The following is a 26,877-nucleotide window of genomic DNA, read 5'->3' on the forward strand; positions in this document are numbered from 1 at the left end:
TGACACACAGATCTTAAGGAAATGTGATGTGATTTGAGAAAATTGACAAGTTCATTGTAATGAAAATGAGATAAGGCCATAAATGTCATAACATTCTTTTTCTGGCAAATTTTTATTATTTGATATATAGAGTTGTCCACTGAAGAGAAACTGTGATACTGCTACTGGAATTGATACCTCCTGTGACATCAATGCATCCAAAAGTGATGACAATCTATCTGAATATGACGATGATTTTTATGACTTTCGAAGTTCCCCAGGTGATGAAATGGTTATTAAATTGTGTGCATGTCTTAATTTTCCATCTCACAAACGGGATTGCCCTGATAATGTCACTCCTGCTGGTGCCTTGTTGACACCAGCACTTAAAGAATGGGCCTGTTTTCACAGAAAGTCGCTTCTCTATTAGTTCTATCAAAAATTAAAGACCAAAGTACCATGGCCCTTGGAAGTGTCATTGTGCAATGCAATGCATCAACTGTTGAATAAGTAGGCTCTCCTACTGTGTCCACTCCATCTTGTATTGTTGGTAAAAAGTTGAAGTTATCTGTATCGAAATGCTGTTCGCCATTCAATGCTCCTGTTCTACCACAAATTCCACAGCAAAATACTCCTGTGGTGCACATTTCACACACTGTATCAACTGTTAATAAAGTAGGCTCTCACTTCATATGTACTCCAACTTCTATCAACAACATGCCGGAGGTACTGTATCGTTAAGCGTGTGCCCTTCACCATCAATGACCCCAGGCCCATCAAAATTGAATAAGCAAAGTTCCAATTTAGCAGTGGCTGAAATAGTGGGTTCTCTTTTTGTTCTTACTCCAATTTTGTTGCAAAATAAAGAGTGGGATTCCTCAGTACTGTAACTCATGTTCCATCTAAAAGTATTCCGACATCCATCCACAAGATATGGGAGGTACAGGTATCTTCAAGTAAGTGCCCTTCACGATTAAAGACACCGAGTCCATCGAAATTAAAACAGCAAAGTTTCCGTATAGCAGTGGCTGAAGAAGTAAGTTCTCCTTCTGTATGCACTCCAAGTTTGTTTCAAAATAAGAAGTTGGAGCTCTCTGTACCAAGGTGCTTGCTGACCCCTTTTCCATTCAAAATGAAAGACTGCAGTAGATTGTGAACTGTTCCTCACAATGACTTTGTGGTTCAAAAAGTAGTCAAAAAATCATTTCAGAAAAGACCAAGGGTGCTTCAAAGGTTGTGCATGAAATGTTACCACCTCCTACCAATAGAGATTGGGTACAAGAAGCAGTTGCAATTATATCAAAGCTTTCTGGTATCGCAGTTGTTCAATGTGTTGATGCTGTCAAGCAGATTGCTTGCAGAGAAATTGCTCCACATATCGGGGATGAGATTATCGGAGATGGGGCATGTTTCTATAGGACAATTTTAAAAGTAATTACTGGTAATGAAGACAATCATTTTGTAGTCTGTTTGTCATTAACTAACATCATGATTGACCCTGCCAATGTTCTTACCTTTGGTAGACTCATTCGTGCGGGAATTTATTACAATACTGATGCATTAAAAGCAGTGAGGAGTCACATAAACAGACATAAACTCTACTTAGGAACCTCATGGTTGACTAAATATGAGGTAATTGCAGCTGCCACAATGTTTCAAGTTAAGATTATGATATTCTCAGAATATTTTAATTTTTCAATTCTCAGAATATTTTTAATTGTTTAATTGGCATACTTATGTGCTTCGGTTCACAAATGAAACTTGCAAGACACCCATGAAAGTCATGTTGCATCTGTACCACATTAATAGTAATCACTATGATTTAGTGATGCCTGTACTTGATTAGAAGCAGTGGAATGACATTTTAGCTTTGCTATTTCAGAGCGGAATTGTTTCGTTTCAGTTTCTTTAGCTTGATAAATATTTCGTAAGATCTTTGTCTTGATGGTATAATAAATTTTATACCATGTCTTTTATTTTCGTTGATATAGTGCAATTATTAGTTACAATATTTTAGTTTCATTATTTGTGAATGGTTTAGTTATAGTTAAAATACAACTGCATCTTGTTTGTTTGTAACTACCCTTTGCATGCTTATCATATTTTGCCAATGGAGTTTGTAAATATTCCCTCTCCCTTTCAGTTGTAGACAAACTGTCCAAATTTGTGATATTTGTGTAAACCTTTGCAGCACATTATGTTAATGGCAGTTTGTGAGAAATGTTTTACTTTGTTTAAATATTATGTGCTAGCAGTCTATAATTCATACAAAGTACTGGAGGTCCACCCGTTTTGTGTTGAGTTCATTGGAGAGAGAGAGAGCAATTGATATTAGGTGTGGCAAGAGACCTGTTTTCTGCCTTTTTGAAGCTTTGTATCTGAAGTTTTTGATGCGTGCTGTTTCTTTGTCTTGTTGTTCATCCACGTTTGAACATTTCAGCTTTGAAGACAATTGGCGCAATATTTTCACATGCCTTTTAGAGACTGATTTTTTATCTAATAAAATAGTGTTCCCCTGCTTGGCACAAAATGTTACTTGGTTTATCCATTGTCACTTTTGAAGCTACTCTGTTTTGAACTTTTCTATATAGTATAAGCTCACATGAAGATGACATTATGAAGCATGCCTTTGCTAAGATGAAGGATAGAGCTCATCAGTTTTCACACAATGTTTGGGAGGAATTAATGCTTTTACTCAGTTGATTCATACAAAGTACTGGAGGTCCACCCGTTTCGTGTTGAGTTCATCAGAGAGGAATTGATATTGGTGGTGTAGCAAGAGACCTGTTTTCTGTCTTTTTTGAAGCTTTATATCAGAAGTTCTTTGATGGGTATTGTTTTTTGTCTTGTTCATCCTTTGTAAACATTTTTCGTTATGTTCATTATCTTAATCCCTTACCATTGTCTCACCAATGCTGAAACAGTTTATGGCCTTTTGTAAACATCCTTTTGTTTTCATTAACTATCTTATTTTAATTACTACCAGTATCTCATTGCACATACATTAACATGACAATAAGTTTGGCTTTTATGTTGATGCCTGTAGCTGCATGCACCATTGCAATCATAGTAGCCTACAATACAGAGTAAATATGTTAATACAGTTACTATGGGAATATTTGTTATGGGTATTTTATTATTGGAATTAGCAGTATGCCTAAAATTTAATAAGCCAAAACAAGTGAGGTGTTATACATGTCCAATTCAGTGTTCATATAGTACCTTGATATCAATACTCGTGCATAAACATACAATTCTCAGAGCAGTAAGGTATTATACTAACAATTTTTTGTAAAAATCATTGAAATGAATCCCATTTTGTTTAGAGAATTAAAGAAGAAAACTTAAATTATTATTAACCAATAGTTTAAGTATTTATAAGAAATTGGCATGTTCTTCTGAAAAGATCTACACAAAATTCATCACTTTCTTGCAAGGGGTTGATAAGATTTTGTAACTGAGTCATTTGTTGATTGGATAATTCAAACAGATTTGCTGGAATGTGTACGGTATAGTCACTTTGCTCTGAAGTGTCTTCATCAACTCCATACATTATTGTCGACATCTTAAAAAAAATTCAGAGGAATAAAGTTACTTCTTTGTAATGGCAAAGCTCCTATAACAAAAAGCTGATGAAGGGAAAGATTGTGTTCTGTTCGAATTCCGTGGTGATTCCACCCATGCTTGAACTTTTTAATAGATTGATTTATGCGAGGTACATAAATATAGTGCAGAGCAAAACAAAGGGTATTATCTGGATCTAGAAAGCCCTGGTGTTCCAAGTAATAATACAATCGATAAAACAACATTACCACATCGATGCATGTCCCTCCAAAAACATTCAATCCTTTGATTGTGAGTTGAACTACCTGTGATCATGCTATTCCTCTCAATTCCTCTGTGTTGCAGCATGTGCACAGCTATGAGATAATTGTCTCTGCCCTGATCAGATCTCACTCCTGATGGAATGCCATACTGCTAAACTGCTTTTCAAAATAAATTATAAACTGTGTGAGCTTTGTTGTTACTGCTACCATAGATTGAGTAGGGGAACTGGATTGGAGACGGGAATATCTCTACCAACTATCCATGTTTCGCATTATGTAATCTAAAAATGGCAACTTCCTGTGGAGCACAGTTGACAGCTACCTGATTAGCTTTCGTCCATTTGCAGGCCACTCTTCCTACATCGAGCAGTGCTAAAGAGATTCTAAGTATTATCTTTTTATTAATAGAAGATGACAAATTTACAGAGGCATTTTGCAAGTTTAACACTGAAGTGACTCTCTGTCCTAATGATTTGATCAATGCTGTTAGCAAGAAGTATCGTGTTAAAAGCACAATAAAAGAGAACCTATGGAGAGAATTTCATAAACTCAGATTAGTCACTAGCAGTATACTTTTTACTTCGTGGAAAGAGCTAATTCAGAGTTTGAAAATGTCAGCCTCGTGGGCTGATTCAGATCTATACTGCATACCCCAGCAGTCACTATTTGAAGAAACATTTAGAATTCTTGTAAAGGAGAATTGTGCCACAGAAAAGCAAACTGGTGCAGCACTCTTAAAAGATGATCTTACTTTACATGAGAAGAATATGTTGTTCGTACTCTTTTAAAGAAGTATGAAAATAAATCTAGTGATGTTTATTTGCAATATGAACAGTGTTTGGGGCAAATGACTGTTACAGCAGATGATTGAGACGAGTTAGAACATACAACAAAATGGTTCCACCAAGTCAATAGAGGAGGATTGATGCCAATAAATGACATTACGTTCACTTTCTTCATTGAATTAGAAGCAAATGTGTTGTTTACTTCCTCGTCATGTCATTAACCAATCTGATGAAGATACTTTTAAGAAAGTTTTTATCAAGGTGATGGAGGATGAAGATTTACAATTCTACTGGGCTCTAACGTCCCAGGATATTGATTCTCCAGAAGACTGTGAACAACTTTTTTCTGATATTGTATCGCTATGGGTCACAATCAGAGGTTTTTCACTTGCCTCAACCTGGATGGAAGAATACAAACAGTCATAAAAAAGCTACACAGAAAGAAGCTAGCTTAAGGAAGACACTACAAAATTAATATTATGATTTTGTCATTTAATGTACATTATGTCTTGATAAAATATTCTTTTAAAAAATTAGGAGAGCTAGAGTAAGTTTATAATAAGAGAAAGAGAGAGAAATAGAAAGAACTATATAAAGTAGTATACATTTACTTTGAATGTTACAACACTTATTTTAATTAGAGAGAGAGAGAGCATTACAATTTACAGTTACAATTAGATCTTAGATTATTTTCGCCTTTTACGTTTTGGTAAAGGGGTATCATCAACCACCTCTTCACAATCTACCAAATTTCTCTTAGAATTACCATGAATGGGATTAGTTGCCAGAGATTTCTGTACTTGAATTGCAGCTGCATTATGAAGGCATTGTTGTATGGTCGGATTGTGGTTTCTACTTCCACGTGCCCTCTGCTTGCTAAAATAATTTTCTGATGGATCGTGGGATATTCGCTCGCTGAGAAACAAATCTCCAGGATTTTCTGTAAGTAGAAATTTCGTCATCTCAATAAATGACTTCACTATAAAAGATATTGTTTGCTTCATGACATACACATGTAACATGTACATGTACCTGTAATATATAGTCCTTCCTGAGTCTCACGGCTTAACAAAAGTTTACTCTGTGCATCTCTACTCAAATCAGTACAACTTATAACACTAGCTTTCATTCATTTAAGCAGCCAAGAAAAGTTTCTTCCAACCACTATGTAGGTGAAATATAAACACATACATGTCATGACCTTACTTCAAATTTTTCGTCATCAATTTCCCTGTATGGCTTCAAATCTGGTTTTCTTTTCTGGCACCACTGTGTGTCATCTCTTACATTCAAGCCATCAAAAAGCTTGTCAAATAATAAGACAAACTTCTGGGTTTCTTCAGTACTTTCGTCTCCAATGTAAGCAAAAATATCAGCAACAGTTTTGCTCAAAACCTATAAATATTGTATGGTAACACAGCATACATTATTTACATTTGTACATTGTACCTGAGCTGCTAGATTGACTCGCATGCGAGAAAAAGAAGTTAGTTTTAAGTGCTCCAATTTCAATTTGGGTGAAATTGAGGCCTAGAGATCCAACAGCAACATCAGATACCATGTTATATAGGTTCCACATCTGCCTCCATTCAATGAATTTCTCATTTACCTATCATACATCCATAATAATTATTAACACTAGTAAAATTGACTTACTGTCATCCATCTAGTGCCAGTTTGGCCTGAATGGGACCAGCAGTTCCTCACTGTCTTGATGAGATGTGGCGGATCAACAACAAAGTGTAACCAGCGATGACATGATGAATATGGATTGATAGTTTTATACTTATGCTCGAGACAATGCATTCGAAAGAACTTCCTGTTAGGACTTGCCCCATCAGCAACTACACATAATACTTTTAAATCACTACATTCTAGGTTACGAATACCTTCCCAGACAATCGGACATAAAGTATCAGCAGTAATTCCATTAGTTAAAAGTGGGCATGAGGAAACTCCAATTTGTATGGCAAACCTCTTACCATTAATGCCAATGTGTATGTAGCCACAGATGGAGGATGATCAGTTCCTTCCTCTAGTCTTCGAAGATCATCATTAACATCACCAAGTTGAGTGAACCCTACAATCTCTCCAGTGAACTTGTTATAGACAAGTCCTTCCTTTATCTTCATTTCATCTAAAATTAAAAATACGTAACGACGGCTTGATGGAATATTTGCCTAATCCACTTCCTGAAGAAGCTGCTGGTGCACTGTATCTTGAAAACCACATTTGTTAAAAGTGTAATGGACATAGTCCCGAAGCGTGCACTCTGTAGGCATATTAATAAAGCCACTTCTCATAGCAAGATATGCTGAGCTGGAGAGGAGCTTAAGATTAAGGCAGCATTTCACCATCACTGGGTGCCACCTAATGAGGCGAGCATTTTTGACTGATGCGGCCTTTAGCTGTTCTTCCCAAAACAATCTCGAAAAAGTTCCCTCAGGATATGCTTTCTTCTCATTATCATTACTATTAATCATTACATTCAGCATATCTTCATTTATGTCCTTGTCAACAAAGGTGCCATTGTCTTCTGATAGCTTCCTGATCTTATCTTTTAATCTCTTAATTGTTTCTTGAGCAGCATGTACACGTCTTTTCAAATCGTCACTTTTTGCTTTTTTTTCTGGTGTCGATAAGTATGTATCATTAGTATGACTGCTTCAGTCACTGACATGTGATGATTCATCTGCACAACGCTTGTTCCATCTATGATACATAGTTCTAAGATTAGGTCGATACAATTTACATGAGTCACAGCAGAAATTCCATGAAACAATTTCACATTCTCTAGTAGAAACTGTACCATAATAAGTAGTACCTTTTACAGTAGCAACTGCTGAATCATCAACAAAAGCAGCAACTTTACCATCTTTTGATAGTACCTTTCCCTTCTTTGCCTTTACCATTTTTACTAGATGCACATCAGGTTGACCCACACAGACATTTGAACAGTCAAGAATATTGATTAGTTGCTGTAAACTTTCCACGTTTAATGTAACTGGAATTTCTGACAAAGCGCTTCATTTAGTGTTGTCTACAAGATGTTGTTCTGAGTATAATAACCATGTTTAATCTGAGTTAACTGTTAAAGGGTAACTAAGATTATTTTTTGATTTTTCAATAATCAAGTCACAGTATCTATACAACAAATGAACAACAGTTATGCACTTATTTCCATCAAAAAGTCTTCCACTTGTGAGATAATGCACTTTACATTTCATCTTTTTTGTTGGCAGCCATCTTCTTTCTGTTTCAGCAACAATGCGGGGGAGTGCAATTTGTGATGTCATCATATGAATTAATGGGTGTTCCTTGCATCTCTTTCATGCAGAATAGATATGTTATAATAGATGCAATAATACAAAAACAAGGACAATTTTATACTGCTTCCACTCCCAGATGATATGGTGATATGATTGCTGTAAAAATTAAGCACATTCTTGGGCCTGACCATTCATTTCAAGTTCTTCTTTCAGCTGATAAACCCACATATTCTTTATGACAGTATCATCTGGGAGTGGAAGCAGTGTAAAATTGTCCTTGTTTTCTACTATTGCAGCTATTGTAACACATCTATTCTGCATGAAAGAGATGCAAGGAACAGCCATCAATGCATCTGATGACATCACGAATTGCACTCCCCCGCATTGTTGCTGAAACTGGAAGAAGATGGCTGCCAACAAAAAAGATGAAATGTAAAGTGCATTTTCTTGCAAATGAAAGACTTTTTGATGGAAATAAGTGCATAACTGTTGTTCATTTGTTATATAGATACTGTGATTTGATTATTGAAAAATCAAAAAAAATAATCTTAGTTACCCTTTAAGCAGTGTGTTACTCTCAAACTGGTGCTGGATGAGGTAGAGGATGTAAGGTGTTGAGATATTTTACAAAGGAGTAACTTGTTTAAATCATCTGGACTTTGGTCACTCAATGATTTGTTAGGAAAATAAAGACCTGACTGTAACTGTACCAACTCATTATAATTGGGTTCAGTCTGAGCCTGAGGAATCGGAGAAGCAAGTGGAGATTGTGGCAGAGGCACAGGGACACACATGGGTGAAGTATTTGTATTTGTGTCTGATGTACATGTGCTGGTAGAATTATGTTCATCATTGTTAGATAAAGATGATTCCAAGTCACTTGTAGTACTGCTAAGACAGCTAGAGATTGAAGAGCTTTGTCTCTTTCTTTCATAATTTTTTATAAGAAAGACTGTGCTTTCGTCCCATCATAAACAAGTAAAACCTGTAATAAAGTATAGACGTAAACTTTTTACAGTTCCATTCTAACATATTCATACTAATGCTCAAGAGATAGAACAATTAAAACTGAAGACTTGGTAGCTTGGCACAAGTACACAAAACACATTAATAAAATGCATCATTTATGTATTATACTAAGTTAACTTAATGCAAATTAAGCCAAGTTAGCATATCATTCCATAAGGATGCATGACAAGGTAGAATTAAAACCCTTTAAAACAGAAGTAAATTATATCATTAAATCAAAACAGGTACAATAAGGGTGAATGTAGGTGTGAATTGTACTATAGTAATTGTTGGAATGAGGTAAATAGCTTTAAATACTTTATTTTTATGAAGGAAAAGTAAACATGACACCTTTACTAACCTTAATGTATATAAATTAAAGAGAAATACTGTCTATTATTGCTGTTTATCACTTGTTTTACCACTCTAACTTGCCAATAAGACAACCGCCATAGCTGCTAAACCACACCCACAAGCAAAACAAGGATATTCATCAAAGGTGCGTGCCAACGACACTATTAAACTAACATGAAAAATCACGTGATCGATATCCGTTTCCAATCCAGTTCTCCTACTCAATCTATGCTGTTACACACTAAATAAACTATAATTCTGCTGTATCCATGAATGCCACAATGAGTCACGAGGCCCAATCTAATCAGTTTCTGATGTCCATCTATAGAGTAATGCATGGTTAATGCTCACCATTAAAATAATCAAAAGTAAATTTTAAACATGTACATGTACCACACATAACTAATCTTAATATCCAAACATACCTACATGCCACACAAGGAGTTAGGAGCAGGAACTGAATATGGATGACGAGTAGTTAATATACCTCACCACCTAAGTGGTGTATTGCTTGGATCAGTCTGACGATTTGCTTCCCTTAATTGTTGACAAGAAACAAAATATCCCCATGACCGAAGTTGTTCCATAACAACAGTCTCCCCAGCATTTGGCATCTGTGCTCTAATTTCCTTCAGAAGCGTATTGGATTTTGATCACTAATACTTTGACAGATATCATTTTCATCCATGTTGAAATGTTGTCTCTTCCTATATATTGTCATACAAGAAACACCTGGTAATCTTACTACCTCACTCCAAGACAAATTCAAATTTCGGAGATATTCAAGCTGATCTCCACAAATTGCTAAATGAGGTCGACCAAGTCCATTAACTGTCATTGGCACAACATATTCATCTGAAGCTGCCATTGATACCAATGTGGCATCCATACGGTCTACATAGTTTTGCCTCAATGTCACTAGCAACATACAACTGTCTATCAGCTCATTTACAGAATGATGCAATGTGGTTAGTTCTTCTGACTCGTTTACTGTAGATAAAACATTACAAAGGACCCTCAAGAGTACTTGTACTCAATTATGAAGCCTTCCAAGTACAAACTCAGAATAATCATACAAACAGCAACCTATTTCTCTCTTTGAGCGTATTAGAAAAGTTTCTACCTCAGAAAACAAGTCTTTCTATCCCCAAATAGCTTGGTCATTGTCAACGACATTGTAGTCAGCCATTTTTGCGAGAGGCCAAAGCTTTGGAGCTCCTTCCACAAATAACTGTTCATTTTACGCATGTTGCATGTGGCATAATGTTGTGTCACTCTCATTGTTTTTGTCCCACTTGGTATGCCATATGAGCGCTCAAAATTTAGGTTGTAGTTTGACTTTTTTCTGATTCTTCTAGCCATCAAGCAAACTAAGGAAGTACCCATTGACCATTCCAGCTATCGTGTGCATTGCCTGATAGCGCTCTGAGAACAAAGGTAGACTATTACGCACTTACAGAATTGGGGTCAATTACAATTGTAATTGTAATTTAAGGGTCAATTGCCATTACAATTACATAATTGTAATTGTAATTGACATATATTTCAAACTATGCACTGTAATTGTAATTGTAATTGTAACTAATGATAAATTACATCACCTGATAAGGCACATTTACACCAAAGGAGATAACTAAACCATAGACTTTTATGCATGCATATTCCACCTGTAAAGTCATGTGATTGTTTTAGTTTCACGTGTTCAGTTCTGTCATGGCAAATTCTCCTGTTTTTGATCATTACAACCTACCTGAAGCTGAAAGTACTGATGCTCGTCTTACAAAATTCAAAGCAGTTTGTAAGCACTGTAAAGTTAAAGTGTCTGGATCATATAAGGCAACTTCAAACTTTATTACACATCTAAAGGTAAGCTAAGCAGCATTTTTATCAGAATGTGGCATTTTAAGTATGTCTCATTTTAGAGGAAACATCCCGAAATACATAAAAGTCTTAGTAAGTGTAGCCCAGCAACACAAGCTAAAGTTACCGACTACACAACTGCACTAAGGAAATGGAACCACAACTATGACAGACAAATCTCTCTCACACAATCTATTGTCTCATTTGTTGCTAAAGATTTAGTACCTGTTTCCCTAGTGGAAAGTGTTGCTTTTAGGGAAGTAATAGAAAAGGCCCTGCCAGCTTATACAATGCCTAGCAGAAAGCATTTATGTACAAAGCTGATTCCTGACAGATGTGCCGACATTCATCAAAAGATGAAGCTCCAGTTTCAAGAAGCACCTGGAGTTTGTCTAACAATAGATCTGTGGTCCAGTAGAGATATGAGGTCTTTCATTGCTGTTACTGCGCATTTTATTGAAAACTTCACTTTGATGTCTGTGTTGCTAACATGTCGAAGGGTTTATGGATCGCACACTGGAGAAACTATTTATCAGCATTATGACGAATTGTTACAGAATATGGTGTTCATAATAAAATCACAGCAGTCATTACTGACAGTGCTGCTCACATGGTAAAAGCCTTCTCTTTACCTGGGTATGCTACTGAAGAGGATCATGAGGATGAGGAATAAGTAGAGGATGAAGAGGAAGATGATCTTAAACCTATGATTTTGGATTTGGCAGGATTTGTTCAAGGTAGTATCCTGTCAGCAGCAGTAGAAACACCTGTCCCTGACGAATACCTTGCTTCGCACACACCCTACAGTTAGCTGTAAAGGATGGACTTAGGGATGCTGGCCAGTTGAGGACAGTGATTAGCAAAGTTTCAAAATTAGTGTCTTTTGTCAGGAAATCTCATCTTGCTTCTGAACTCTTAGAGAAATGCAATAAACTACAACTTCCTAATGCTACTAGGTGGAACTGTCAACTCAAAATGATCAGAAGTGTTGTACAAGTTCCAGATGATATTATGCAAGAAATAGCTTTTTTAGATAAGTCAAAAGCACACGAAATAAAATTACTGCAAGATTTGTGTGGGATTTTGAGACCCTTTGAAGAAGCAACAAATATTGCTCAGGACAAAATATTGTTACAGGTAGTGAGGTTATTATTTGTGTTCAATCTCATGGTGAACAGCTGGAAAACTAGCCATAAAATATAATTGCCAACTTGTTGCTTCTCTTCAGAATGCATTGGACGAAAGGCTTTCCAAGTTTGAATCAATGGAGATATTTAAATTGGCAACAGTGTTAGATCCAAGATACAAACTTGATTGGTGCACTGATGAAGTGGAGAGACAAAGGTGTTACTGTTAAAGAAGGCAGAAGAAATTTCTCCACCTTAGGTAGAGATGCCAGCTGATTTCCTCCTCCTACAATGAGGGCTGGACCAGGCTTAGGATTTATGAAAGATCGGTCTAGTGCTACTTACTGTACTCAGGCAATCCAAGTTGGAGTATCATCTGAGATTAATGCATATTTGTCAATTCCTTGCATTGCTGCCGATGATAACGATATTGATATTCTTGGGTTTTGGAAAAAAATAAGGACAAATACCCAATCTTTGCTAAACTAGCCACAGTTTATTTAGCCATACATGCACCATCAGCACCTGTAGAAAGGAAATTAGTATAGGAGGAAAAATTTTTAGGCCAGAGCGGTGTTGTCTCAGTAATAATCTATTTGAATCATTAATTGTAACTATGATTTAAAACTGTAATTATTATTGTAATTAAATTAAAATGTAATTGTAATTGTAACTGAGTTGAGAGACCTGAAATGTGATTGTAATTTTAATTGAGGCTATTTGGAACAAATTTATGGATATGAACATGTAATTGTAATTGGAAATTTGTAATTGACCCCAAGTCTGCTTACAAAGCAGACTGTATGTTTTCCTTCTAATTCTTCTTTTTAGGACATAGTGCCACAAACCTAGAAAAGAAAAGACTAAACATTTAAAACAGTTTCTTAAATTCATTCTGAAAAGATTACATGTAAAATGAATACATGGTAACAATTTTCAATATATTTGTGTGTAAAGAATGTTTTGAATAATCCATCAACGTCATAGAAGATTTGATAATAAGGCAGGTATTTTGTCTTCATTCCTTGTAGCACAGTACATCACTTGTGGTAATAATAGTTTGTGTCTACACTACCTTAGTAGTGTAGCATAGTGTCTTTTCCAGTTATACAGCTGTATTGTTTGATGTGTTAGGAGTATCTAATTATATACAAAAGATCATAATGTGTATTGTGTACTTATTATTAGCAAAACTTACCTTAATAGTGTAGCATAGTGACCTTTCCTGTTACACAGTTGTATTGCTTGTTGTGTCACTAAAATATAATTTTATATAAAAGATGGTAATGTCTATTGTGTACTTATTATTAGTATAAGTCACCTTAGTAGCGTAGCATAATGTTATTACTGTTACACAGTTCTATTACTTGTTGTGTTAGAAGTATCTAATGGTATACAAAAGATCGTAATGTGTAATTTTTTTAACTATAATTCACCTTAGTAGTGTAGCATAGTGTCCTTCACTGTTATTCAGATGTATTACTTGACATATTAGGAGTATGTAATTCTATACCAAAGATGGTAATGAGTATTGTGTTGTTTATTACTGTAACTTACATTAATAGTGTAGCATAGTGTCATTCACTGTTACACAGTTGTATTACTTGATGTATTTCAAGTGTCTAATTGTATATACAGATGGTAATGTGTATTGTGTACTTATTATTAGCATAATTCACCTTTGTAGCATAGAAAAGTGTCCTTTACTGCTATACAGATGTATTGCTTGATGTGTTAGGAGTACTTAATTTTATATAAAAGTTTGTAATATGCAATGTGTACTTATTATTTGTATAATTCACCTTAGTAGTGTAGCATAGTGTCCTTTACTGTTATACAGATGTATTACTTCATGTGTTTCGCATATCTAATTCGATACCACAGATCGTAACGGGTATTGTGTACCTTTTATTAGTATAACTTACCTTAATCGTGTAGCATAGTGTCCTTCCCTGTTATAAAGTTGTATTCCTTGTGCTGTCTGTAATATCTTATTGTATATAAATGATGGTAATGTGTATCGTGTACTTATTATTGGTACAATTCACCATAGTAACAGAGCATATTGTGATTTACTGTTATACAGTTGTATTGCGTGATGTATTAGGAGTGTCTCATTGTATATAAAAGATGTTAATGTGTTTCATGTACCTAATATTAGTATAATTCACCTTAGTAGCATATCATAGTGTCCTTTACTGCTATACTGTTGTATTGCTTGACGTGTCTTTAATATCTAATTGTAGATAAAAGATGGCACTGTGTATTAAGTACTTATTGTTAGTACAATTCACTTCAGTAGTTTAGCATAGTGTCCTCTCCTGTAATACAAATGTAATACTTCATGTGTTACAAGTATCTAATTGTATACCAAAGATTGTAATGTGTATTGTGTACTTATTATTAGTATAATCCTCCTTAGTAGTGTAGCATTGTGTCCTTTACGGTTATACAGATGTATTGCTTGATGTGTTAGCGGCATCTAATTTTATACAAAAGATGTTAATGTGTATTGTGTACATATTGTCAGTATAACTTACCTTTATAGTGTAACATAGTGTCCTCTCCTGTTATACACAGCTTTTGTCACTGCATGCTTTATCTAATGATTTTCAAACACGTATAACTATTTTATCTTATGTTGTACAGCCTTTATAACTGGCTTAGATGAGCTCTCCTTCACAGTGATTCTCCTGGTGCCTTTAAAGTGAACTGTAATGTAGTGAGAGCATTTCTGAAAAACAGGCCCAAATTCAAATTTCTACAAAATTCTTCAGACTTTTTCTTCTTTCATCTTCTTCTATGCACCGGATAATCTTTTAATCTAGAGAAGTGCTGAAGTTGCCTTTTACATGACTCCTCTGGGCTTAGGTCAAAGACCACCAAGGTAGTTTCAAAAAGAAACGAGGACAGAGAACAAAATGAAAGACAAAATCCAGCTGCAGCCACCGTGTGGGTTTGTGGTTTGACACCATTTTAATTTATGCACATGTGATTAGAAAAAAATAATTAACCTAGCAGTATCATAACAGAATGTAATTTCTTGATTTAAGAAAAAAGAATAGAAACAATTACATAAAAAACATCAAAAATGGGAAAATAGTAGGATTGAATGTGGTAAAAACGAAGGAAAAAAGAAGGTACTTGCAAACTGGTGTGGTAAGAAATCCTACACCACTGCATGAAGAAAACTACCCAAAAGCATTGCAATTTATTCTTACAGCCAACTATGATAGCACTTTATGAAGCCTTTATTTTTTATACAGTGGTGTAAGATTTCTCAACACACCAGTTTGCAATTACCTTCTTGTTTCTTTACTTTTTTCCCCATTCAATCCTACTATTCTCCAATTTTTGATGTTTTTTATTTACTTGTAATAATTATGATGTGACTATGACAAACTTTCTACTGTCCTTAATGATTTTGAAATGAAATTCTTCATTGTTGTTCAAAACTGAGTGGAGGGCATGGAGATGTTGAATTTAGTTTTGATTTGTGTGGAGATCAACCGATTAAGTGAAGCAGGTTACTGGTAGTGATGGATGTACGTGTAGAGAGATCGAGACCTGTATTGAGTGAAAGTTCCTATGTGTAGTGATGGATGTACTTGTAAATGCTAAATAGGGTAACATAGGAGGGACGAAAGAAGAGAGAAAAAGAGTTGTCCAAAGGAACTGGAACAGAGTGATAGTTCAGAACAGGATGTGTACTTAGAAGTGACACTTAAAGCAAGACAGGAACTCAAATCAGAAAGTGTGCGAGAAGAGATGACACTTGTGAAACATGTAGAACATAGAGTAGGAAATCTGGAGAGTGCATTAGAGTAACTTCACTTGCAAAACGAGAGAGGGAATACACCAGGTACATGTGAAGGGCTAACAAAAATTCTTATTAAGCGCAGTTAACCCTCTCACAGTCAATAACACATTAATGCGTCAGGGGGTGGGTTTTTGAAAGTGCGTCGAGATGCATACTGCTGCTTAAAACTATTAATATTTAGTCTGCTGCAGAAACTAAAGGTATTGTAGGCTATATTAAACCTCTTTCTTTATTTACATGTTATAAGCTGGTAGCTACTTGTTTTGCTGTGTTACTGATAAAGAAACAATTGTTGTCATTTATGACTGCAAAATAAGTCTTGCTATCTCATTCACACATAATGTGCTCAAAAAATAGCCACAAGGTATTTCTTTTGTGATGTGTGAGGAGTCCAAAGAGCTATTACAAGTAGCTATAAGGTTTATGAAGCGCCTAGAAAAAGAAGAAACTGTTTTACCTATCATCAGCTATGCAAACCAATGGAGAAATGAAGTGGGCGAGTCTCAAAGCAACTCAAATGAGGAGCACGTTTTTTCCCATATCTTGCTTGCATTCTGAAAAACAAGCTTAAAACTTATAGGATAACTAAAATAGAACGTACAGAAGACATTTTTGAAGTCAAGATGGTATGTTTCTGTGTTTTCAGGCCTTTTTTGGCACTTTGGTCAGTGAGGAGTCCAAAGAGCTATTACAAGTAGCTATAAGGTTTATGAAGCGCCTAGAAAAAGAAACTGTTTTACCTATCTTCCGCTATGCAAACCAATGGAGAAATGAAGTAGGCTTGTCTCAAAGCAACTCAAATGAGGAGCCCGTTTTCTCCCATATCTTGCTTGCATTTTGGAGAACAAGCTTAAAACTTATAGGATAACTAAAACAGAACGTACAGAAGACATTTTTGAAGTCGAGATGGTATATTTCTGTGTTTTCAGGCCTTTCTTTGGCACTTTGGTCAGTGGGCGTGGTCTTGAGGCTGTTCTAGTAGGCTCTCTCGCTAGCCGTGTTTCTTGACTTCTGAAGAATAGAAAGCTACAAATTTGTTGCAACACATTGTGTATAGACAAGATTTAGTATGTATTACCACAATTATAAATTATTTCTGTTTCTTGATGTTTATAGGAAGTGTCTAGAGCTCCGGTAACCTGACACAGTATACAGAGCTAGAGATCTCGTAATAGGGGCTTCACCCCTATATTTATTCTGGGGCTACGCCACAGTCTTAATAATAGACGGATTTATTATAGAAACCGAGTATAAATACAACAACCAGCGTTGATGATGCAGCAAGGTCGTGGTGGTGCAGTGGAGAGGCTGGTGTGGATTGCACAGATGTGGTCAGCAGTTCAAATCCGGTCAAGACTAATGAGTGAAACTATGCTGCAGTTTTTGTTTTTTTTCTTTTGTAAAAATTAACTTTTTGCTATTTTTTTTTGGCATTTTTAGGTCAAGAAAGAAACACCTCATACATCTTAGCCTCCGGGGTCGTAGGGTTTGGATTTGGGTTTAGTGTTAAGTTTTTAGAGCATAGGTCAAGAAATAACACCCTCTCGTACATCTTAGCCTCCGGGGTCGTAGGGTTGGAATTGGGGTCTAGCGTTTTGTTTTAGAGCACCCCTTCGTACATCTGAGCCTCCGGGATAGTAGGGTTTTTCGGTTAGGGTTTAGTGTTTCTTGACAAAAAGGTTAAGTTCCAATTTGCACTATTGCACGTACGCACAAGCTGTTTCACTGAGAGAAACAGACTGCCGTAGCTCTAGCAATTGCAAACTATGTCCGGTTACTGGAACTGTAGCCACAGCCATGTTTATAACAAGAGTTATAAAACACTTCTCTTCATTTTGACTAAAAGTTAACATATACTATAAAGCTTAGCATTAGAACAGGCACTTCAAGTGTCCCTTTGTCCCATTTCAAAATAAACTTATCGGGTATGCTTGTGCTGTTCTGATAATAGCAACTACACTTGCAGCTCTCTCATTGAATGAAGCAGGACGATTTAACTATTTTAACCCCGACTGTGAAAGGGTTAACATGGCTTACCTTATGAGATCAAGAAAGTTCTGAGACAAAGAGAGCACAGCACAAACAAGTCAATCAGAAAGACCAGCAGTTGTGACCAATAAGGCCACATTTACTGCTGCTTCCTCCTTTCAGGAGCTGGCGGAACACCCATACTAGTCCCAACCGATGTGGTGCTTCAGGTGTATGGTGGGCTGATGATTAAGGCTTTGCAACAGAAGGGAAGGAGGATGACTTGTCCTTCCGCACAAAAATTCCTAATTTCTTTAAATAAGTGCCACTGCCTTTCTGCTGATAACCCCTTTGGTAGTACCACCTCTGGTAGTGTATCAGAAGGAGGCAGGGTAACATCATTTCTCAATAAACTTCTTTTTCTAATGCTACTATCATGGATTCTTGACCTAAGAAATCTCAGTGCAGTAGTGAATTCTTCTCCGGCATGATATGGTGAATTATTTTTATCTCATCTATGTGCTTAGAAAGACATTGCAGAAAGCCCGTTCAATTAAAACAATACACTAAAACCTGTCCTGTGCTAGATCCAACCAATTGGGAAATGTTCACTACTGCAGAATTATCAACAACTTTAGCAATATCCTCCAAAGATTGTACTGCAGTCTTCCCAAGCTGTTTGATGAGCCCAAAGCACCAGTCTGGTGAGAACTTTGTATGCCTAACTGGAAGAAGGAGATCTTAATAAATTTTTCCTGTGTTACTACTATCCAGGCCAAATCTTGAATAAAAGTATTACTCTTATTTTGATCTATACAGTTGTCAGAATTGAGATGGATCATACTAGCATTGACGCCATTGTTTTCAATGTAGTGATGGACATAGCTGACAACAGTATTTGGCCCCTTCCCTGTGTCCATTGCTTCATCCACTAGGTATGTAACCTGCCTAGGGAATGCTTCACAACAAACCCAAAACAAGTCACATTTCCTTGGTGTTAAGAAGTAGATGGGACCAGTCTGCAATGTATCACTGGGGTAATGCACTTGCATTTATTTATTTTTGGATAAAGATGTGTCAGGATACTAACTGACTTACTTGTTGTGCATAGTCAAAGCTATTGTGTCACATTTTTGTCCTTATCTCATTTTCATTAAATTGGAGTTAATTTGGCAGATCCAAGATAATGCACTAATGTGTGGGAGTGGTAGTTAGTAGGTATGGTCAATTACTTGTGTGCATTTAGAGTAAAATTTATTAGGTTATGGTAACTAGAAGATTGTAAAACATTAAGGGGCTAAGCCCTATAACCATATCATGGAGATTTGGTTATTGAAATTTAATAATAGTTACACGATCCCATCCTGCCTGTATAAACTCACCTTATCACTATAAGGGCTTTGCCCAATTAAGATGGCTTATATTTGTCTTTTAAAAAATTTTAAATAAATGTACTGCTGCTTCACATACTATATACGTGTATGGAGAAAACTAATTTTATTCAGGTTGTATACCTTTATCTACTGGTATGTATTTTATACCATTATCAGTGCTATTGACATAACTTGAATTGTGAAATGTATTATATTATGTAGGTACTGTTGTTCTCTCAAAGAAGCTGTTTATAAACATTCCTCACCTTATAGACACATGTGCAAATTACTCCAAGTATTACAAAACCATCAGTTCGAAACATCCATGCTTTTTCTATACACCGATGGCAGACCTTACCACTGATGGACATGTCTTTGTTAAAATCTCACTCTATTTGTATCTTTCTTAAACTTGATCTGGATTATTTGTGTGCTGGTTAGACTGTACCATACCCCAGCTGGCGAAATCCAGTGGAAAGAATCATGTCAGTGTTAAATCTAGGTTTGCAGTCTGTTTGGATAGCTCATGCAGCTATTCCAAATGAGTTTGAGTCAGAAGTCAATTATTGTAATAATTTGAGTGAATTAAGAGGAATTGCATCACGTAACAGTGCTTAAAGTGAAGCTGTTTATAATTCACTCTCTCCAGTAGTCCTTCTCTGCTCCATATTTGCTTGATTAAAGTAGTTAATCTCAACATTTTCTTAGGAGTGTGAGAATAAATTATTCATAGAGTTACATTATTAATTTGCAATGACACACCCACACACATGTAAAAATTTAAAAAGAAGAGTAAAAGGTCAATGATACTATTATAAGCGATTGTTCTGCCAAAAGGGAGAGAATTAAGGAGAATTTGGACTTCTGGTTCAAATATATTACATGGTCCACCGAGCCGGATCCTCTAAAGAAGCTACAATTGGATAATTCTCTTGATTCAGGTGGATATAACCGTGACTGCGTGCTAATATTGTGGACGCCATGCATGGAAATAGCCTTGCCAGGAAAAAAGCCTTGAGGACTCATAGAGCAGCAGTTACTCCCTTTATTACTAAGACTGCAGAACTGCTTCGAGAAGACCCAGAAGATCCTGAGATAGTGGCACAGCTGGAATTGAAAAGGACTCAATTAATGGAGACGTCTGAATTTATCAAAACACTCAACGAAGAGATACTAGGAGCCACTCCTGAGGAAGAACTTGAAGCTGAAGTGGAATCAGCTGATGCTACTCAAGAAAGGATATTGTTAGCTGTAATAAATCGTTTCATGACACAGAGACCTCCATTGACTGCCCTCAAAACACCTCACACAGGTGTGACGGGTTCCTCGTCTGCTACTGACGCAGAGACTCCACCTTGCAATACCCCTGATGATCGGCCCCCTATAGATGCTGATCATTCTCCTTCAGATCCTCACACTGAGGATATACACATGCATACATCTCACACTCCTACACACACACCCCCCACGGACTCCGTCGACTCATCATCAGTTTCACTGCCTGTTAATAGCTCTTTACCAATGCACACACTCCGTACCCCTATGCACACACTTGGTGTATCCCGGATCAGGTTGCCCGAGATCACCTTGAGTAAATTTGATGGCAACTTAACAAAATGGAGCTTGTTCTGGGATGTCTTCGAATCATCTGTTTACAAGAATGCAACGCTCACAGACATTGAAAAGTTCATTTACTTGAAGTCTTTATTGGAATCTGCGGCCTCTGATGCTATTTCTGGAATGACTCTTTTTGCTGCGAATTACAAAGAAGCCGTTGCTGTTCTTCAAAGGAGATTTGGTAATAAGAGATTTATCATAGGAAAACACTTGGATTCGTTATGGAACTTGGACACTATCTCGTCTGTCAACAATACTAAATCTCTTCGCCGTCTCTATGACACCGTGGAATCTCACGTCAGAGGACTCCAGGCTTTAGGAGTATCTCCTGCTTCCTGCGGGAATTGTTGATGTCTATACTCATGAATAAGTTACCTCAAGAACTCTGTTTAATAATCAGTCGGAAACTTGCAGAAGACGATTGGACTCCGATACTATACTGGAAATTTTTGAGAATGAAGTCATAGCTAGAGAATGTGCTGCTGTCACCACTGGATCTTATCATTCTACAGGAAAGTCTCATTTACGACATTGCTGTCAAAAAAACCAATGCCTACACTCAATTCCTTCATGACCTTTAATCAAGTTAGCTGTGTTTACTGTAGTCAGTCTCATTCTTTAAGTTCTTGTCGTTCTGTTAGTGCTGCTGGAGATCGACAACGAATCCTTGTGAGAGCTAGACGCTGTTTTATCTGTTTACGTAGAGGTCACATAAGCAAGGACTGCCGTTCTAACATGAAGTGTGAAGACTGTTCTGGACGCCACCATCATATCATTTGTATGCCGCCTACTCAAAGGACTACAACCACAGAACGACCTAATTCTTCAATTCCTACAACACAGACGCACACACATGACACCACTATGCATACACCAGCTCCCTCTAGTACTACCATACTTACACATGTGTAGACTCTCAGACGCCTATACTTCTACAGACTGCAAAGAGCCAGATTGGAAACCCATCTATGGAACAACCTTTAATGGGAGCTCGCCTTATACTGGATAGTGGAAGTCAACGCACTTATGTGACAAAAGCAAGTTCAGCATACTCTCTCTCTCAAACCACTATGAATGGAAAATGTCTTCAACAAGACCTTTGGATCTAAACAAGGAAGCACACGGACCTGTGATGTTGTGGAAGTTAGTATCAAGGCTAAGGATGGAGCTATGATTTATATCACCGCCCTTGTTGTTGTGATCCTGTTTGTCATCAACTTGTTTCTCTTACTTAATGGACCTATGATAATCTTTCTGGACTGGATTTAGCTGATTCTGCGACCTCTGGAGCTGAACTGGACATAGATGTACTCATTGGATCGGACTACTACTGGACCTTAGTAACTGGATGCATTTTACGGAATCAAGATGGACCTACAGCTATTCATACTCGACTTGGATAGATTCTTTCTAGACCTACTGGTGCTGCTGATGTCATGGACCAAACGGATACATTTGTCAACCTCATCTCTTCTCATACTCTTTTCTCTAGCACGACTGAAGGATTGGAATTGAAATTGGATTTGGACACTAAACTCAAGAAAGTCTGTGACCTGGAATCTATTGGAATCACAGTGGAGGAACCCTCAGTGTATGAAGTCTTCAAGCAACACATTACATTTAAGGAGCAATGCTACGTTGTCAGTTTACCATGGAAGGAATCACATCCTGGACTACCAACTCACCTTGAGTTATGTCAACAGAGACTACAAGGATTGCTGCAGAGACTGCAACGGGACCCGGAGCTGCTTATGGAGTATGACAAGATTATTCAGGACCAATTGAAGAAAAGAATTGTTGAGCTAGCTCCGCCTACTAATCCAGAGAGGGAACACTATCTGCCTCATCATACTGTGATTTGTTGGGACAAAGCTACATCAAAGTTTAGGATTGTGTATGACGCATCCACTAGAGTAAATGGTCTTTCCCTTAATGACTGTTGGGGGACCCCCATTTAATCAAAATATTTTCAATATCATCTTAAGGTTTCGGTGTCATAGTATAGCTTTGGTAGGACACATTGAAAAGGCTTTTTTGATGGTAGGGATAACAAGGGAAAATCGTAATTTCTTAAGATTTTTGTGGGTAAAGGACTTGAATACTGAGCCTGTAGAGTTTGTGAAATTACAATTCACTCGTGTAGTGTTTGGGGTCACTTCAAGTCCCTTTCTTTTAAACATAACTATTGATACCCACATTAGAAAGTTGCAAGAGATGGAGCCTGTATTTGTTGACAAGTTTCTTAGATCTATGTATGTAGATGATCTCACTGTAAGTCTAAGTAATGTTGATTCTGCTTATGAGTTTTATGAGAAATCGAAACAAGGATTGTCAGAAGCGGGGTTCAAGTTGAGAAAGTTTATGACTAACTCGCGCCAATTGCATGAAAGATTAAGTATTGAAGATATTGGGGATATGGGAAGTGATCACAAGGTTCTTGGAGTACTGTGGAACCCTGGAAGAGATGTGTTGATTGTTGATATAAGAAGCATAATAAAGGAAATGGAGAAGACAATGCCTACAAAGAGAGGCATTGTAGGCATAGCTACAAGATTCTTTGATCCCCTTGGCATGCTTTCCCTTAATATTATTTATTTTAAGATTCTGTTTCAGATTTTGTGTGAAGCGAAGATCTCTTGGAATGGTGAGCTACCTGAGGAACTTTTTGTTCATTGGACACGCCTACTGAAGAGTCTTTAAGAGTTTAAGCCAATTGAAATTCCTTGTTCACTAGGAAATGGTGCCAATATTCTCAGTTGTTCACTTCATGGATTTTGCAACGCTTCTTTGAAGGCATATGCCGCCGTAATATACTTAGTAGTGAGGACAGAGGTGGGTCATTTGACAAAATTGCTTTGTTCGAAAACACGAGTAGCGCCCATCAAGTCCATCACTATTCCCCGACTCGAGCTATTGTCTGCATTACTGCTTTCCAGATTAGTCAATATGGTGACATTAGCGCTTTCATCTGAATTAATGTTAAGTAAACTTTTTATTACACAGACTCGAAGATAGCTCTATATTGGACAACGGGAGGATAAGTATCGGAAACAGTTCGTTCAGAACCGAGTCATTGAAATTAGAAGTTTGACATCTTTATCACATTGGAGACACTGCTCCAGAACCGAAAACCCAGCCAATATTCTGTCAAGAGGTGCTACTGTACAGGAATTTCAAGAAAGGTCTGATTTATGGTTCCATGGCCCTTCGTGGTTGAAGGCAGATGATTGTGGGGTTTACGAAGATAAAGATGAAATGATACCTGCCGAGTGTTTAGTCGACCTGAAGAAGAGTCGTGTAACATCATTACTAGTGTCGATGAATACAGCGTCTCTGGTTGATTGTAGTAAGTTCAGTTCACTTGGTGATCTGATCAGAGTTGTCTTTTGTTTATATGTTTATCCATGTGTTATGCTTTTCCCCACAGGTAAGAAGATTAACGTCAGCTGATCACACTAACGCCATGAATTATCTACTACAAATCTCTTAATTGGAGTTGGAATGCTCAGCAAAATTTCAACTTTGGAAGAAACAGTTTCGTATATATATAAGTCTAGTGATGGTCTGTGGAGGAGTAAAGGAAGGCTTAGCCATTCTCAACTGCCAGCAGCTACTGTTGATCCCATTTTTCTTGTTAAATCTCACTCACTAACTGATCTCATTGTGAAGGACTGTCACAGAAGAGTTATGCACTCTGGAGTAAGGAGTACTCTGACTAATTAAGGTCAAGATACTGGCTGGTGCAAGCATGGCAATTAAGAAGTTAATACATCAATGTACGATATGTCGTAAGGCTGGGGGCCTATCTTACAAGGCACCTCCCTCTCCACCGCTTCCCAGTTTCAGGGTATCTAAGTACCTGCCTTCACCTATACAGGACTGGACTTTCCTGGCCCTTTGTATGTCAAGGATCATACTCCATCTGGACAACACAAAGTATGGTTGTGTCTATTCACATGTTGCGTGGTGAGGGCGGTCCATCTAGATCTAGTTCCAGATACGACTGCTGAGTCATTTCTATGTTGCTTTAGATGATTCACATCAAGGAGGGGATTTCCTTTGAAACTACTTTCAGATAACGCCAAAACCTTTAAGTCAGCTGAACAGGAGATAACTTCCATCCTAACCAACCCGATCGTTCAAAGGCACTTTGTTAATATGAGTATTGTTTGGAGATTTAACATTGAATGTGCACCATTTGGGGTGGAGTTTTTGAACTGATGATTCAGAGTGCCAAGAGATGTGTAAGGAAGACCATTGGGAAGGCACAATTGACATATGATGAGTTTATTACCATAATAGCAGAAGTTGAGATGATTCTAAACTCTAGACCATTATCATACATAGAGTCTGACGACAATGAGCAACCATTGACACCCTCTCGTTTGATCATTGGACGTCGAGTAATAAATTTACCTTCAGTGGAATCCAATGACACTTTTGAGGAAGAATTCAGGATCACTAAAGAGGAATTGCATGATAGAATGAAGTATTTTCATGTCTTACTCAATCACTTCTGGATGAGATGGCGCAGTGAGTATTTGATTAAATTAAGTGATACCCATCGTCATTCACCTCTTAAGCTTAACCAATCTGGAAGGATTAACAAGGGAGATGTCGTCCTTATCCACGATGAAGAATTGCCCCGAGGCCAATGGAGACTAGGAGTTATGGAATCCCTGTTCAAGGGTATTGATAGATTCATTAGAGGCGTTTCGGTAAGAACCCACTCACCTGGAGGACAAATAACTACATTAAGACGCCCAATACAAAGGCTCTATCCTCTTGAAGTATCTGCAACCTCTGAAGGAGAACCGATCGAATGTTCAACTGTTGTTAATAGCCCTAAAGTCTGACCATTTGGACTCTATTACGAAGTGCCCTTAACGAAGAGCAGCTAGAGAAGCTAGATCGTGGATAAGAGGTTTGGCTGATGACTAATTGTAATATTGTTGAATTTATCTTTTTTGAATAAATACATGTAATGATTGTTATGTATGATTGTTAGGAATATTATTATTATTATTATTGTTATTATTATTCATTATTAGGAATATTGTTAGGATTATTGTTATCATTAATTTCTGTTAGGTTATTATTGTATTATTATTTGTTAGTTGTCTTCGGACAACCCAGGGGAGTGTGAGAATTAATTATTCATAGAGTTACATTATTAATTTGTCATGACACACCCACACACATGTAAAAAGTTAAAAAGAAGAGTAAAAGGTCAATGATACTATTTTAAGCAATTGTTCTGCCAAAAGGGAGATAATTAAGGAGAATTTGGACTTTTGTTCAAATATATTACAAGGAGGAGATTTCAAGGTATTCACTCAAGTAGAAACAAATTGCCATTTTACAAGTATTCCCATCTCTGTTCTTATTGATGTGTATGGGCCTAAATGCGGCACATCCTAACTATGCTTGTCTGTATTGCACCATTCACAAATCAAAACGGTATGGCATTTAAAATATAAAATACTTGTAAATACACTAACCTTCATATTTACCATCTAGATGGGACATGTCTGTTATGCCTGAGAAGTATGAGGAAGAGATGAAGAGAACACTAAATTTGCTTAAACAAGAAGGTGCACAATATAAAACCGTTCACACGTCATGAAATTGCTTCCGTTGATCACAGTATAAAAGGAGGTGCCCTAGGCACAATATGGCAGCCACATTTGAAAGTGACAAAATGGTTGCCACAATGGCATGGCTGTTATCATGGTTCAATCAGTGGCGTAACGCACCAAAATAACATAAAAAGTTGTAAAGGCGAGGCCATAAACCCACAAGCACATGTAGACAACATGGCCATGAGCAAAACGGTATAGTTTACATGAAGTCAAAAAATTATCAAATTATATATATTCAAAATGTTTTC

The 26,877-nt window shown here is 36.9% G+C and overlaps 1 long non-coding RNA gene and 1 pseudogene across 1 annotated transcript; one reads left to right on the top strand and one right to left on the bottom strand.

Annotated features, from left to right (window-relative positions):
* Positions 1 to 13,651: 13,651 nt before the first annotated feature.
* LOC109581584 (uncharacterized) lies at positions 13,652 to 13,955 on the bottom strand. The gene is made up of 3 exons (XR_002184685.1): positions 13,889 to 13,955; positions 13,767 to 13,831; positions 13,652 to 13,716 (listed from the first exon to the last, which is right to left on the bottom strand). It is a non-coding gene; the product is annotated as an uncharacterized LOC109581584 (long non-coding RNA).
* Positions 13,956 to 22,423: 8,468 nt separating this feature from the next.
* LOC100634773 (uncharacterized) lies at positions 22,424 to 25,843 on the top strand (annotated as a pseudogene).
* Positions 25,844 to 26,877: the final 1,034 nt, after the last annotated feature.

This window comes from Amphimedon queenslandica, unplaced genomic scaffold (assembly GCF_000090795.2).
Source record: "Amphimedon queenslandica unplaced genomic scaffold, v1.1 AMPQUscaffold_13432, whole genome shotgun sequence".
NCBI lineage: Eukaryota > Metazoa > Porifera > Demospongiae > Haplosclerida > Niphatidae > Amphimedon > Amphimedon queenslandica.